Source organism: Solanum lycopersicum, chromosome 10 (assembly GCF_036512215.1).
Source record: "Solanum lycopersicum chromosome 10, SLM_r2.1".
In the NCBI taxonomy this organism is placed as follows: domain Eukaryota; kingdom Viridiplantae; phylum Streptophyta; class Magnoliopsida; order Solanales; family Solanaceae; genus Solanum; species Solanum lycopersicum.
In genome coordinates, this window is record NC_090809.1 from 7,757,501 (window position 1) to 7,767,313 (window position 9,813).

Below are 9,813 nucleotides of genomic sequence, written 5' to 3' on the forward strand. Positions count from 1 at the left end.
ATTTCGTTAAGATCTGTTTGCAAAATAGCGCTCCAATGATAATCTGATGCATCTGTTTGTAGTATTAGATTATCATTTTCATCAGGTAGTCTTAATTTTGGCAATTTTGCACATTCTTCTTTTAGACTTTTTACACATTTTGTGTGTTCTTCCGTTCAACCAAGTCTGTTGGATTTTCTTATTAACTTTTATAGTAAATTTCTTTTCTTTGCTAATTCTGGTATAAATTCTCCTGCATAGTTTAAACAACCTTGAAATTTTTGAATTTCTTGTTTTGTTGTAAGTTTATCAGGAAATTCTATGATTTTTTTTTAGCAATATGAGCTTGGAGTTCTATTCCATTTTTTTAAATTATCATTCCCAAGAATTCTATTTCATTCTTATTTATTTCAGCCTTTTTCTGACTTAAGATTATTCCATTTTCTAAACATTTTTCTGAAAATTTCTTTAAATGTTTTAAATGGTCTTCAAATGATTTAGAGCATATTAATATATCATCAATGTAAACTATTAAATAGTTGTCTTCTGAGAAGATCTTATACATTCTTCTTTGAAATATTTGTGGTGCGTTTTTTAATCCAAAAGGCATTACTAACCACTCATAATGTCCGTTCGGTGTGCTGAAAGCAGTTAATTTAACCGAGCTTTCTTCTAATTTTATTTGCTAAAATTCGCTTTTACAGTCAAATTTTGAAAAATAAGTTTTTCCTTTTGCAAGGTTAATTAAATTGTTTTTATTTGGAATAAAGTATCCATCAAATAAACAATTTTTATTTAATTCTTTATAGTTTATTACCATAAGAAACAAGTTTCATTTTTATATATCATTTCTATTCCATCTTTTCCGATGTTATAGTCTTCTAAATCATTTAGATTTCCTAAGATTATTTCTTGATTAGTTTCATGATTTATAATATAACAAGGGACTGTTATTCTTATTGTGTCTAGTTGTATAGGTAAATCTACCATATTTTTACAACTAAAATTATTACTTTCAAAGGTTTTGTATACGTATTGTTCTCCTTCGTAAACTTTTAATCCATTTATAAGATATTCTTTAATATGATTAGCAGTTGCTCCTGTTTGTATCAGAATATCTTGATTTTTCCATTCTAACCCATTGAATATTCTTCCTTTTATTTTCAATATATTTGAATATTCATGTTTTAGAGGATACCTATTAGATATACTTTTTCTAATGGAATTTCTTCCATATTCTAATGAAAGCCTAGGGTTACTAGTATTTCCTATCTCATGTGTTTTTCCAAATCGAATTTCATATTCGTCTGGTATTTGTGCTTGTTGAATTTCTGCTTCAATAATTCTAGCAATTCCTTCACATTCCCTATCTATTTCAATAGATTCTTTATTTTTATATACATTTCCATAATTTGAATTTGTAACTGTGTATAATGCTTGGTAATATATACTCATTATATGATTACCTGGCTTAAATAGATCATTCCTTTTGATCTGAAAATGTAAACTTAATGCATCATTAAAGTCAGCGTCTTTTAGTGATATACAATATATTGGATAATAAGTGAATAGAAGCTTAGTGTAAGCTAAATTTCCTTCTACTATTCCAAGATTTCCTTCTCTTGCATTCATAAATCTTTCATCGGATAAATTTATCACTATTGGACAATTTATTCCTTCTTTAAAGGTTGATTTAACCAATATTTGGATTCCTCCTAAATGAACGTAATTCATTTTCTTTCTTTTCTTTTCAGGAATTTTTCTTAATATTTGATTTATCATTGATTTTGTTAATAAGTTTAACTTATGTTTTCCTGTAGTTTGGGTAATTTCTATTACCTTTTCAACTTCTTGATATTCATGATAAGAGAGTTTATCTCTTGTGAAAATCCTTTGCATTCTGCTTAATAAGTTGTCTTCTATTTTAAGATTTAATTTTAATCCTTGGATTTTCTTAAATGTTTCTCCACCGAAAGTTGCTTTTAAAGCATATCCTTGTTGATCTTCTTCTGTATCCAATATTTGTACAGAATCTTCTTTTTCTTGTATTTCTCTATTCATTTAGTCATACTCTTCTGAACTAGTTGAATATTCTTCATAGATTTCTTCAAAGAAATCATCACTATTTATAGATTTTATAGACTCTAAGTCTGAATCTATTTCTAATCTATCTATTTTTGAGATTTTTACTCTTTTCTTGTTGCATTCATAACTTTTGTGTCCTTCTCCACAATTGTAACATTTACATTTACTTTTAGTTTTTACGAATTCTTTTTTCTTTTTATAATATCTTTTCTTTGGTATGTATTTTTGTTTAGTAAAATTTTTCTTTTTCAACTAGTTGATATTTTACAAATTTTTAGTGATTTTTTTAAAATTGTGTATCATAAATCGTTGCTTTGGCAGTAATTTTTTAAAACTTTTTTTTTGTAATTTTTTCAAATAGCGAGCAGTAATTTCTATCAACTAGTTGATATTTTATAAATTTTTATTTTATTTTATAAATATTTCAGCCAATTTGTTTTTTAAATGATATTATAATTTTTTTTATTTCACTGATAAACAGTGAAATTCTCTTCCATTTTTTTTAATGGTGAATGTTCACATGTCAATTTTTTTTAGAAAAAAACTCATATACTGCCTAAAAAATATAGTCAATTCACATGTTACACTAAAATTTTCTTATAAATTCATATTCATTCAAGTAAATTATAATTTTTCAATTTTTCTTTTATACTTTTTAAAACATTTTAAAAGTCTTTCTCTATAAGGTGAGTTTGAATTTATTTTATTTTTAATTTATTTAATTAATTTTATACTTTTATATGATATTGTGGGTATACTCATATTTAAATACTTATATTAATGTTAATGTTTATTTTTTATTTTTTGTATATAGATATGCATCCGTCAAATATGTACATACATCCTGGTCCAGTAGAATATGATGTATTAAAAATTCAAGTTCAAGATCATTCCGAAGGAATTTGATACGTTAGCTTAAAAGAAGAGAAGTCTTGCTTATATATGTGTCGCAGTGATATTGAATTTTAACAACATATAAAATATCATCCATTACATTCTCGCATTCGTCAGTATTTTAAAAATTGTAAATATAAAGGAATTCTTGATATAGGATGTGTGTCGTATGACTCCGGATTAATTTGTGCTTTAATTGAAAGGTGGCGTCCAGAAACACATACCATTCACATGCGAACTGGCGAGACTGCAATAACTTTACAAGATGTTGAAATTTTATTCGGAATGTAATAAATGGTAGTCCTATAAATTTTAATGGTTCTGATGATTTAGGGAACTTGGGTAGACAAGAAATGATTTTTGAATTAACGGGATGGTTACCCGATAATGATTGTTTTTTTGATGTTAGTAGATCGTTAACATATAAATTAATGGCATACTATATATATTGGACCGTAAACTTGGCTTCAAATTTTAACTTTAACCTCCAACTTTCATAATGCACAAACAGACCCTTTTTCACTATCTAACTTTTAAATAAAGAAACAAATGAGTCTACATGGCAAAATACACGTAGGACAAAAAATGACATGTAAGACATGTATGTCTATTTGTTCAACTTTATACAAGTTTAAGTGTCTACTTGTGCACACCTAAAATTGAAGGGCATAAATGTGATTCGAAGTCAAGTTAAAAGGCACAATTATGTATTATGCATGCTATGCTTCCCCCGTAAGATTATATGTTAACAAGTGCATATACTTGTGCCATCATTTAGTATCGTATTTGCTCATTAACTTTGTCACTTTAACTTGGTTCATTTGGTTTTTCTTTACGGTTAGATATTTTGGTTCAATTCAAAATTTCTTAAGTGGCCTTTATTTTAATTAAGCTCCATATAATTTAAGTTATGTCTCATTTGTTCTATAGTTTCGTATACTAATCCTTATGATCATTTTTATTGCAGTGCAACTTCTTCCGAGTCCTCGTGCACTTTATTTCTCCCCTTGCATTTCTTGATTGAGTCACAAAGGCTCAAATATTTATTATCGGGTCGTCTAGCCCCTCTTAAACTGACATACAGGTTAAGAGCAGCAATACATTGCTGAAGATCAATTTTTTAGCCTCTGAAAAGCTCAAAACAGATGGATATATTATCTGTATACACTGATATACAGTCAAAATATATGTTATGCAGTTAAAAAAATGTTAAAGTACAGCCCAAATGCATGAGATATAAAATTTGACAAAATGCAGGTTTCAGAAGATCCAAATTGATGGAATACAACCCTATTACTATGATATAAGCAAAATGTATTACATATATTTTTTAAAGGAAAAAATATGGCCAAAAGGCTCAAGAACTTTTTAGCAGGCCCAACAGGTTAAACCATGGGCAAGACCCATTTTTTGGCCATTTTATATTTAGGACAGATTGCTAAGATTTGGGTCATTGGCACAAATTGGATATTTTTTTGGAAAAATAACTTACATACACAACTATAAGTTTAGTATTTTATAATTTTCCCTTCTTTTTTTTTAAATATTACATAATTCCCTTTTTTTTTAATTTTAGTAGAAGTTTAGAGATACATAGTCTTCTCTCTTCTATAACACACTTCCCCAATATCATGCCTATTTTTTTCCACTAAAACACTCAATCTTTTGAATCACTTTTTAAATTTTGAATTATTAATTTTAATTAAAAACGTTTCACAAGATTTAATATGAAATTTTGAATTTCATAATCCAAAAAATTTGAAATTTCTGAAAATTGGACCATTGTTCTCAGGTTCTTCTTCTTCTTCTTCTTACTCCATCATTCGTCTATAGTTCTTCTTCTTCTTCTTAATCCATCATCTGTTCTTATTTTCTTCTTGTTCATTGCTATATTACATCAGCCGTCTCTAGGTTTTTTTTTTCTTCTTACTCCATCATCCGTTTTTTTTTCATTGTTCTATTACATCATATTAATGGATCCTTTTACTAATAAAAGGATTTATGATTCGGACGATGAAAATTGGAAAGAAAATAGAAAAAAGTCTTTGCATGATCCTATGAATGTTCGGAAGGATTCAAACAAAGATTTTGGCGAATAATTTGAATCAAAGGTTGACAAAATACACCCAAAAAAGAGAAAAGAAGCAGCAATCATTGTTGTTGAAATTAGTAAAAATTTAAGTAAAGGAATCCCATATGTATCATAAATTTTTAAAAATTGTTATCATGTATCAGACAATAAGTTTAATACATAAGTACTCAGTGTGTTATATTGTGTTAGTCGATGCATTGATACATGAATTAGATGTGTATCATATGATATCCTATGTATCAAGAGTTTTTGAAAATTGTTATCATGTATCAGTCAATAAGTTTAATAACTGCGCCATCAAGTGTGCTTGCTGATACATATTGACTCAGTGTGTTATAGTGTTTACACGATGCATTGATACATGAATTTGATGTGTATCATATGATTTTCTATGTATCACGAGTTTTTAAAAATTGTTATCATGTATCAGTCGATAAGTTTAATAACTGGATGTTCATAAAAATGTCTTCAAACTAGATGATATAATCTTGAATTTTCAAAAATTGAAATTGTTATCCAATTACGTGCTGAATTAATGCTTATTAATGAACTGTTACCATAATTTAAGCTGATTTAGATAACAAATTTAAATGTTTCATTTTTTCCCCTTTTAATCTTAACATTTTTAAGTTACTGTGTATCATTTATCATGTATCACTACATACTAATGTATCACGCCACAACAATTTTAAGTGATTATTAGTAAATACTAAATTTGTCGGGACAAAATGTAATTATTGTATTACACTATGGGATTCCTTAAATTTATACTATTTTTTTTCCTTCTTACTCATACTGTATTGTTTTTACTAACTTTGTTTATCCTATAGTTTTAATTTAATTAAATTTTCAAGGTTGTCATTTCTCTTATATTCTCAAAAAATATATATGATAAATATAATATTTATTTTTTATAAGTCACCTAGCTTTATCCCTTTTTTCCCTAAAAATAATTAATTAGAAAATAATAGTAAGTACGTATACAAATAAAAATTCGAATTCACTTTACATAGTCAATATTTGAAAAATTAAAATAAAAGGTAAGTTTTAGTAAAATCGCCGGTCAACCGCGAGTTAGCAGGCATTCGAGGGCCTAACACCTTCTCGAATGTACATTTGAACTTTGAACCCCTTTTTAACTGATTTTTGTTTTAAATTTTTTGAAAATAATTATAGGATTTTTTTTGATTTTTACTAAAAAATCAAGTGGCGACTCTATTAATTTGAATATTGATTTCTGTTAAATCATAAGATTAATTGATTTTTCGAAACATAGTCATTTTTCTTTTTCTTTTATTTTCAAGTAAAACATTATTCATAGCTGCAGAAGACAATATTTTGATTTGTTGCATCCATTGCACAAACTTTATCTTCTAATGCTCAATAGCAGCCAACCACATTAACTTCTCGAGTTCACTATTTACAAATTTTTAATTAAAATTTGCTTTTACGTTTTGAACACAAAATTTTTGGTATGTGTTGAAAAGACTCAATCAATCATAAGATTGAATACATTGCAAGATTCCTTGATGCGGTCAGAAATGAGATCAATTCCTTGTCGTTCACAAACAACATGTGTCCATAATAACTTGAGAAACCATGACCAAGACTCAAAACTCTCGTGTACAACTAAAACATATGAAAGTGAAAATTTTTTTCATTCGCATCAATCCCAACCGCAATTAACAGTTTGATATCAAACAAACCATAAAGATGTGTGCCGTTGATAAAAATGACCGGCCTACAACTTTTAAAACCATCAATGCTCTGTTTAGAAGCCTCAAAAAATTTTAAAAATTTGATCACATCGTATTGTTGATGAATGATGCTCCCACTCAATAATAGTGCATGGATTGAATAATTGTAGTGCAGCCATGTATCGGGATAATGCCTTAAATAAGCTTTCAAAATCACCATAAATCATTCTAAATGCTTTTCTTTGACCTTCTTGCCTTTTTCTATAACTAGCAATATATTGATGCTTTCCTTTGATGATTTCATGGATCATCTTAATATTAATGTCTGGATTCTTCATAACATATGATATTAATGAAGTGACAATCATTTAATCATTCAAATTGAAATGATTCTCCTTATAATTATCTGTAAGACAAGTATGCGGTTCAATCATTTTTCCTACCTTCCACATACCACTTGAAATCTCTCTAAACCGAATCATACAATCACACCCTAACTCATGACGCTTGCAAATAACTCTCCAACTTTTACTCTTCGATTGATCACAAAGAAATTCTTTTTTAGTAGCAAGACTATATTCTCTTACGACAGATTTCATTTGTATCTTGTTCATAAATAACATACCTAGTTACATATATACAAATTAATTTAATCAATATAAAATAATAAATGAATAAACAACTACAAAACAATTAGTTTGCAACAATCGAACCTGACTGGATATATTTAGGATTATTTGAATTCCAAAGTGTCTTTCAAATGGAACCATCATCTCTTGTATAGATAAAATCTTATGTTTTTTTTTCCAGTGTGATCTAAGTATGAAATCACTGTAGAATGATAATTAATAATTTGATCTTCAACGGATGCATTAAATGCATTATCCATATCATCATCATCATCATTATACATTTCATCGCTGTTTGTTAATTCATGCTCCAAAGGTTCATTACTGCGCAACTCACCAACTCATTCATCACACATAACATAATTATTCAGAATTTGGGAACAATAATTCACTGCATTTTGAATTTGATCATACCTACAAAAAAGAATATAAATATATTGCATATAAGAAAAATAATTTTAAGAAGTGAAAAAACATTACTTTATTTACCTATTAGTTGACTCCGATTGGAAAAAAATTCAAATGCTTGTATTATGGCTAGACTATCTCATATTGTAATATGACACACATCAATTCAAGTAATGATCATGAATATATAAGTCAATTTTTATTAATGATATCGCTGTGTCAAAAGCCATATTTAAAAAAAGTTAAAAAAACTTTAATAAAATCGCTGCCTTGACAGCGATTTTTAACCAAAAAAATTATTCTTACCATCAGATAATTGTATCTAGTTGACAGAAATGTTACAAGAACAAAAAATTCCACCAAAATCTGATAAACCTCCTTTAATAATTTTAAAACCATAAGAATATGGTATTTTCATTTTATATGTGTAGTTTTTTCATTATTTTAATATTCTAATTTATTTTTTTAAAAAATACCAATATTTCAAACTTAATTGATGGCTAAGGAGTTTTTTGTTTTTACAAAAACATGATAGAATATATATATATATATATATATATATATATATATATTCCACAAAAATTGATGTCTTGGCAGCGATTTCATCTTTTATTTTAAAAAATATATATTTCTTCGGGATAACGCCCAAGCACCCCTCAACCTACGTGGCACTATCTTGTGGGCCCAACGATGATTGACTTTTTTTAAAAAACTAGTGCCACGTAGGCTAAAAAGGGGTAGAAAATTACTCATAAAATAAGTTCAAGGGGGTAATAGGACCTTAGTATAGTATAAGTGTGTCTCTGTGATTTCAGACATAGGTTGAGGGGGTACTTGTGCATTTTTCCTATTTCTTCCACCAAAGTCGCTGCCAAGGTAGCGATTTTATTTCATTTTTTTAAAAAAATCACTAAAATCGCTGCATTTGCAGCGATTTTATCTTTTTTTTTTTAAAAAAGTGAAAAAATACACCAAAATCGCTGTCAAGGCAACAATTTTATTTTAAAAAAAACACTGAACGCGATTCATTTTTTTTATAAAAAAATTTACAAAGTGATTACGCTGTGACACCAGCGATTTTTTAAAATAAAAATTAGGAAAAAACGTTTCGTTGGCAGCGATTTTCTATAAAAAAATTATTTTAATAAAAAACGCTGCCATAGTAGCGATTTTAAACTTCTTTTAAATACACTTTCTGTCTCGCGTAAGAAAGAGAGTTTAGAGTGCCATACAAAGAACCTTAGATAAGGGGATTCCTCCCATTGACTGAAGTTCAGAGTCAACCTTCCACACAAGGCAATCTTCTGATAGAGTAAATGTGGTTTAACTAAATAATTTTTAATATATTTAGACCAAATATTGATGGTTTGTGGCTCGTTTGCTTGTCATTCAAGGTAGGTAATAGCTTACTATTCTTTAGAATTAGATTGTGTATAACCTTATAATGTAATGCATGTTAAAGGCGAGGAGAAATATCAGGTTGATATAATTGTTGTGATGTTGATGTTGTGTTACATGATTCAGTTTTAATGATGATGAATGATTTGAGAATTGAAAGTATAACCTTGTACAATGTATTTTATTTGTTGCACATATATATAAGTTGTTCAATCAAAAGTAGAAGAAAAAGACAGAGAGAAGGATTGATTGGTTTCAAAGGATGGCAGCCCCGTCGTAGGGGTAGAGTATTTGGTGGTTGGGTTGTATAGCGGTTACCTAATAATTAATTTTTAAATTTTAAAATATCTTTTTTCTATTTTTAATAATGTTTTTGATCCACATTACATATGTCATAATTTAATTCATTATTATGACATGTCATTGCGAGTATATCTCACTCAATATTTGGGGCTAATTATTAATAAAATGTCAAATAGGTATTAATTTGAAGTATAAGAGAAGTTCAATAGGTACAAGCCTTAGTTGAGGTGTTCAAGTGAAATATCCGGACAACTTTAAGTGGCCTAATATGAAATACTTAATTAGTAAACGTACCCTTGTTCCGAAACTATGTGCCACCACATGATGA